This window comes from Penaeus monodon, chromosome 1 (genome assembly GCF_015228065.2).
Source record: "Penaeus monodon isolate SGIC_2016 chromosome 1, NSTDA_Pmon_1, whole genome shotgun sequence".
Lineage (NCBI taxonomy): Eukaryota > Metazoa > Arthropoda > Malacostraca > Decapoda > Penaeidae > Penaeus > Penaeus monodon.
In genome coordinates, this window is record NC_051386.1 from 33,911,131 (window position 1) to 33,918,630 (window position 7,500).

Below are 7,500 nucleotides of genomic sequence, written 5' to 3' on the forward strand. Positions count from 1 at the left end.
AGAAGAAGAAAAGAAAATGCCCAAAGAGGAAGCAGAAAAGGGGGAGGAGATGGAAAGCGGGTCGACGTGAAGAAGCTGGCATGAGTGACACGGAGCGAATGTAAACAAAATCAGTGAATCCGACCTTGAAAAAGATATCGCTGGTCACGACGCACGCAAAGAGAATCTCAACCTCGGTTTCTGTCTTCTTCTTCACCTTCATCTCATCATTTTTATTATCATTTGTTCTTCTTATTTTTCTTGTTCTTATCATTATTATTGTTATTGTATTATATTACTTTTAAAATTGTTATTATATACTCATTGTTATCATTATTCATATTCCCTATTATTTTTTATTAATAATCATCATCATAATTATTATTATTATTATTATTATTATATTACTTATATTATATCTATTAGTATTATTATTATTATTACTTATTATGATTATTATTATCATTATTACTTATTATTTATTATTATTTATTTATACCATCTTGATTTATTTCTATTATTATTATTATTATTATTAATATTATACATTATTACATTATTATTATTATTATCATTATTATTTTATCATTATATAAACAAAATGATAATAATAATGAGTAATAATAATAAAATAATAAAATTAATAATATAATGATAATAATAATAATAAAACCAAGAATTTAATATGACATTATTAGTATTTTATTATTATTATTATTATTAGTATTATCTATTTATTATATATTATTATTATTATTCAATCATTATATTATTACTGTTACCATTATTGTTATGTATTATTATTATTATTATTATATTATTATTAGTATATTATATTGTTGTGTTGTTATTATTATTATTATTATTATTCTTATATTTATGTTATTTATTATCGTTTGTCCATTATTATCGTTTTATACCAAATTATTCAGTCATTATCATTAATATAGTCATATTGGGTTAGTAAATAATTAATAATAATAAAATTAATAATAATAGTAATAGATAATAATAATAATAATAATGATAATAATTAATAATATTATATAATCATAATAATATTATTATTATTATTATATTCATTATCATTATTTTATTATTAATATATTATCAGTATCAATCTCATTATTATCATTATTACATTATCATTATTAGATTATATTATTATTATTATTATTATTATATTATTATATAATTCATTCTATCACTTAGTATATTATCATTTCATTATCACTGTATGATCACACTTTATTATTATCATCTTTATTGTTGTTACAATAACTATCATCATTATCATTAGTTATTAATAGTATATTAATTTTATTATTATTATCATAATTATTGTTATTTTCATAATAATAAATTAATAATTATTATTACTTTCTATTTTATTATTATTTATTATATATTATTATTATTATTATGATTATTATTATCAGCATCATTATTATATTGTATTTATTATATTAATTATTATTTATTATTATTTATTATTATTATAATATTATTTGCCATTATCTTTATTATTATTATTATCTTTATTATTCTTATTATCATTGTTATAATTAATCATTTGTACTATCATTATTTATATCGTTATTTTTATTATTACAGCTATTATTCTACATGATTTTACATTAATATCATTATTACCACAATTACTATTATCATTTTTTATCATTATTATTGTTATTGTTTATCATCCTCATTATTATCATTATTATTCTTATTGCACTATTATCATCCATTATTTTTAATTGATCATTATTGTTATCAGTTATTATATCCATTATTATGTCACTATTATTATTATTATCATTATATATTATTATATTAATCATTATATCATATATATAATATCATTATTATGATTATCATCATCATTGTTATCAATATTATCATTATTATTATTATTATTATTATTATTATTATATATTAATGATCATTGTTATTTTCTTTTTTGTTATTATTTTATTATTATTTCTTTGCTGCTATTATTTTATTATTTATTAAACATTGGTGGTTTCTTTATTTCGTTAATTATCACTGTTATTATTAGTCATTTCACTATCATTTTTTTATCGTTATCTTATTATTAGTTTAAAGCTATATGATTACTATAATTTGATTGACTATGATTATTATCAATAGTATCATTTTTCTTCATTAATTACTATTATCGTTATATCATCATTAATAACGAGTAATTTGCTTATTGCCACGATTCATAGTAGTCTTAATAGTATATTAGTAGTATTTGTAGTATTAGTATTAGTAGTATTAGAGTATTTAATATTATTAATCATTATTATCACCAATGCTATATTTCTTAACAATGGCAGTATATCATTATTTGTGTTTTGTGTTTTTCCATAATCATCACCTCGTTATCATCATATATTATCGCCCATTCATTCATTATCATGCTTATTCCTAATACGTTATCAATTCATAGTCCTCTACTGCTTCTTGATATCCACAAAAGGTTTTAAAAGAAAGGCCTTTGAAGCACAACAACACCAACAACAACAACAACAACACAAATAGTAATAATAATAATAATAATAATAACAATAGTAATGTAATGAAAGGATAAATGATGATGTGATGATGATGATGTGAGATGATGATGATGATATGATGATGATGATGATGATGATGATGATGATGATGATAATGATGATGATTGAGGATGATGATGATTATGATGATTAGATGATGATGATGATGATGATGATGATGATTGATGATGATGATGATGAGGAAGGAGGAGGAGGAGGAGGAGGATATAATAATAATAATGATAATGGACAATCATAATGATAATGATAATGATGATGATGATGCATAATAATCATAATTAATATAATAATCATTAATAATAATAATAATAATAATGATAATGATGATGATGATGATGATGATTGATTGATGATGATGATGATGATGTGATGATGATGATGATGATTTTTTGCTGATGATGATCGATGATGATGATAATAACAATATAATAAATAAAAACACTGGGACAACGACGAAAGGAGAGAGAGATAGACAAAAGAATAAGAAGGAAAAAAAGACAAGAGAAGACAAGCCCCGTGAAGAGCGGCTGCCATGACTGGATCGGAGGGAAACAAATCAGTGAATTTTAGTCCACACAAGAGGAGGAAATTTTTCCTTCGGGTTTCGACGTTCACGAAGGGGAATCGTTTCTTCATTGTTTGTTTTTGTCATCTTGCGTAAGTGAAAGGAGTTGTTTATTCATTTCTATTTATTTAGTATTACTTATTATTTAGTTTCGTTATTAGTTTACTATGAGCAATGGGGGAAGTAAAGAATAATAGTAGCTCCTGTGATTTTAGACATCAAAAACTAAGAAGGAAAAATAATACCTTGGCTTTTAATGCTCCTGTGTAATTCGAGCGAGAGAGAGAGAGAGAGAGAGAGAGAGGGGGGGTGGGAGGGGGGGGGAGGAGAGAGAGAGGAGACGAGATGGGGTGGGGGGAAGAGAGAGAGAGAGAAGTGGTGGTTTTTATAGGATGAATTCCGAATGTAAAAAGCTAGCAGTCCAATAGCGGTTATGAAGGCAGTTGTATTGCTGATCAAAGAGAGTACCGGTTTGTTTTGTAAATAGAGCCCTAGAAAAATATTATTATAATTTATCCTAATTTGCACTTAATGAACTTCGTCAACTTCTCCGCGAAAAAAAAACAAAAACCCCCGTGTTTTTTTGGAAATGTTTTGTCTTACGAAATAGCGAAGATTGCTTCAAGTAAAAATATCCGTTGGAGTTTGTCAAGTTGTCCAATTCTGAAAATTTATTAGACTCCGGTCGTCGGACGTGATTGCAAAGAACAATTTGAGGATTTTGAAAGTGGAGAACAGGTTGAGGGACCTGCTGCATTCGACACAGAAATTGTTATCAAAAGTCGAAACAGCGGACGAGGAAAATCCAATTATAGTTTACTGGAAGAATGCTACGAACACACGGACAGTATTAAAGAAGATTAGAGAGAGGTAAATAGCAAAAATCGGATTTATTTTTCTTTTCATCTCTATTCATTTAGAGAGAGATTAAAAAATATAAGTGATTCCCCTCGTCCGCTATTTCAACTTTGGACCACACAGCACACAAAACACACAACACACACAAACATTTATATAACTATATATATATATATAATATATATTTATATATACTTCTATATTATATATATATATACTATATATATAATATATATATATATAAATATATATATATATATATATATATATATGCACACACACACACCACACACACACACACACACAACACACACACACACACACAAACCCGCACACCACACCACACACACACACAACAAACACACATATATATATATTGATATATATACAGATATATATATTAATATATAGTCTATATAGGATATATATATATATGTGTGTGTGGGTGTGTGATGTGTGTGTGTGTGTGTGTGGGCGTGTGTGCTGTGTTGTGTGTGTAAATATATAATAGATATATATATATATATATATATCTATATGGTATAGAATATATATATATATATTATATATATATAATATAATATATATATATAATCTTCCATCAACGTGTATCATTACCACTCAAGATGTAGGTTCTCCCAACCTTCTGTAAATTGCTTGTCTCTTGCGTCTCTGTTTCCAAATCTTGTCTCCGAATTCGTTATCTTGTCACGCACCCTTTTCATTGTCTGCTCCTTGTTGTTTATATCCACGCCTGTACATTCTTTGTTTATCCGTCGTTGATATTTCTTCTTTTTAACGCTCTAACTAAAATATATCTCTCTAGCCCATGCTGCCCACATCTATGTACGGCCAAATTCCAAGTATTAATTCTTCTTTCGGCCATTTTCCAGTTTCCTTTTAAACATATTGGTCGTCTCAGTCCATGTTCTGACTTTTCTCTTGAAACATAAATGAAAGGAAGCCTCTTTAAAATGTTTTTGAATCTATCGCGGCGCTCCAACCTAAGCCATAATAGTCGCCTATTTCGTCTCACTGATGCGCTTATCTGTATAAGCTGGCCTAAAAGTTACACACTCGTCTACCCCTCTATCGGTCACCCTGTATATAAATCTGTTCGAAATGAACCGAAACATAACCCCTTTTAAGTCTTTTTCCTGTTATTCTTAAATCCAACTTACAAACTTCTGTTAAAATGGTTCGCTGATCACGTGGAAGAGAACAGTTTCCTCTGCAAATTATGGATTGGTGGATGTCGTTCCTTATTTTGAGACTTTTCCACTCCGTTCTAACTTCTTGAATATGTCATCAAGCAAGCTGGTGAGGTGATGTTGGCCTAACAAAAATGTTTAATTGGTATTTATCGGTTTCTGTATGGAGCTTGCCTGGTTGCTGTCCCATCCATGTAAAATATATCTTCCAATATTTTACAATAAACTTCTAAATTTTCTTTCTACGAATGTCATACACTGGGGTTCCAATACATTCATTTTCTCTTGTTTTGGTTAGTGTATGGATGTGGTCTTTTGTCGAGAATCCACTGCGAAAGCCTCTTTATTCTCTAGGCTGGCTAGAGTTTAGAATGTCGAAGATGCAAGTTGGGATGACTTTTGTGAATAGAATTTAGATGAATGAAATGAGGCTTACGGGTCAATAATTATTTAGATCCGTTTTGTCACCTTGTTCTGTGTACATCAAAATAATGATTGTATTTTTTCCAAGCTTTCGGAGTTTTACCATAAATAAGACTTCTTTTTAAAAATTGCCTAATTTTACTACTGCAATATCACTTGCATCCTTTATAAGGCCTGTACTGATACCGTCTTCTCCTGATGTTTTCCCTCTCCGCATGCCTCTCAAAGCTCTTTTTATTTGACATACACACACACACACACACACACACACACACACACACACACACACACACACACACACACACACACACATATATATATATATATATATATATATGCACACACACCGTACACGCACACACACACACACACACACCCACACCCACCCCACACCCACAACCCACACCACACCCACACCCCACCCCCACACCCACACACACACACACAGACACACCACACACACACACACACACACACACACACAAACACACACACACACCAGACAAACACACACACACACAACACAAACACACACCCACACCCACACCCACACCCACACCCACACACACACACACACACACACACACACACACACACACACGTGTGTGTGTGTGCTTGTTTATGCAGGCGAAAGGCATGAGCTTGTGCTAATGAATATTGTATGCACCACCTTACCTTTGTCGTGGTTACTTTGGGATAGGTAGCGTAGGTCAGGGTGTTGGGATGTTTGTGTCACAACAGCCGCACTCTGCCCCCTAATAGTTAGTTTTTTTCTCTAAGGCCTCGCCCATGTATAACCGCCCTCCCCCTATCTCGCTGCATTGTAGGTTAAGATGTACACCTTGAATTTAAATTAACATTCTCCCAGAAAGAAGTCTATTTAGTCACCGAGCTAGGGATTGGTAACCTGATCAATCGGACCGGCACCAGTTCCCAATATATGACCTATCTGAAACGCGTAGAGTGGAAGGGAACCCCTACTAGTATCAAATTTTCTCTGAACCGATCAGATCAGCGCCTGTAGTTTTGCAAATGGGTTTGTTCAAGACATGGACAAAGTTCAAAGTCACGAGCTGGAATGTGAGAACACCGGGGGAGAGTTATCTCTTACCGCTTAATATCGCTGAACTTCACCGGTATAATATCTGTGTTGCTTGCCTTTGGGAAGCTAGAATTCCTGACTTAGACTCGTACTTCATGAAGGTCCTAGGTCATGATATCAAATACCAACTGTTGCACCTCTTGCCCAACTGAAAAATCGGCCGATATGGGAGTAACTCTAGGCTTTGCATCCCTGCTGTGCCAAAGGTGACGAGGTTGGAAACAACCAGATCTGACAACCTGCACTTAGACAGTTATGAAATAGGAACAAGATGTACCAAGGACGAGAGTGCTGGAATTTACCAAAAGTCACTATCTGTTAATATCGAACACCTTGAGCCAACACTCCCCAAAACATCAGGACTGGCGGTCACGTACAAAAAAAAAAAAAAAAAAAAAAAAAAAAAAAAAAATCTGGTCAATGCCAGAAGTTGAAGCTCAATTCTCGACACCAAAGCCTACAGGTGTGCGAAGACAGACTACACATGATTCAAACCGAGAATTAGATAGCAACTGTACCAAAAAGTGCACTCCACCAAAGCACTTCGATATCTCTCAACGTAAAACCCCGTGACATTAGAGAGCTGAATAACCTGGATGAGGAGATATTCCAACACCCTAAACCTGTCTGGCAGACCCTCAAAGGAACAGTGCTAAAGCAGAGTCACCCCAAGACGGAAACAAAAAGATTGTATCTCAGCCCTTATGATACAACTTACTCAAAAGTGTAACAAAACCATCATCCAGGACACATTTGGAAATTACAACACATATTTTGATC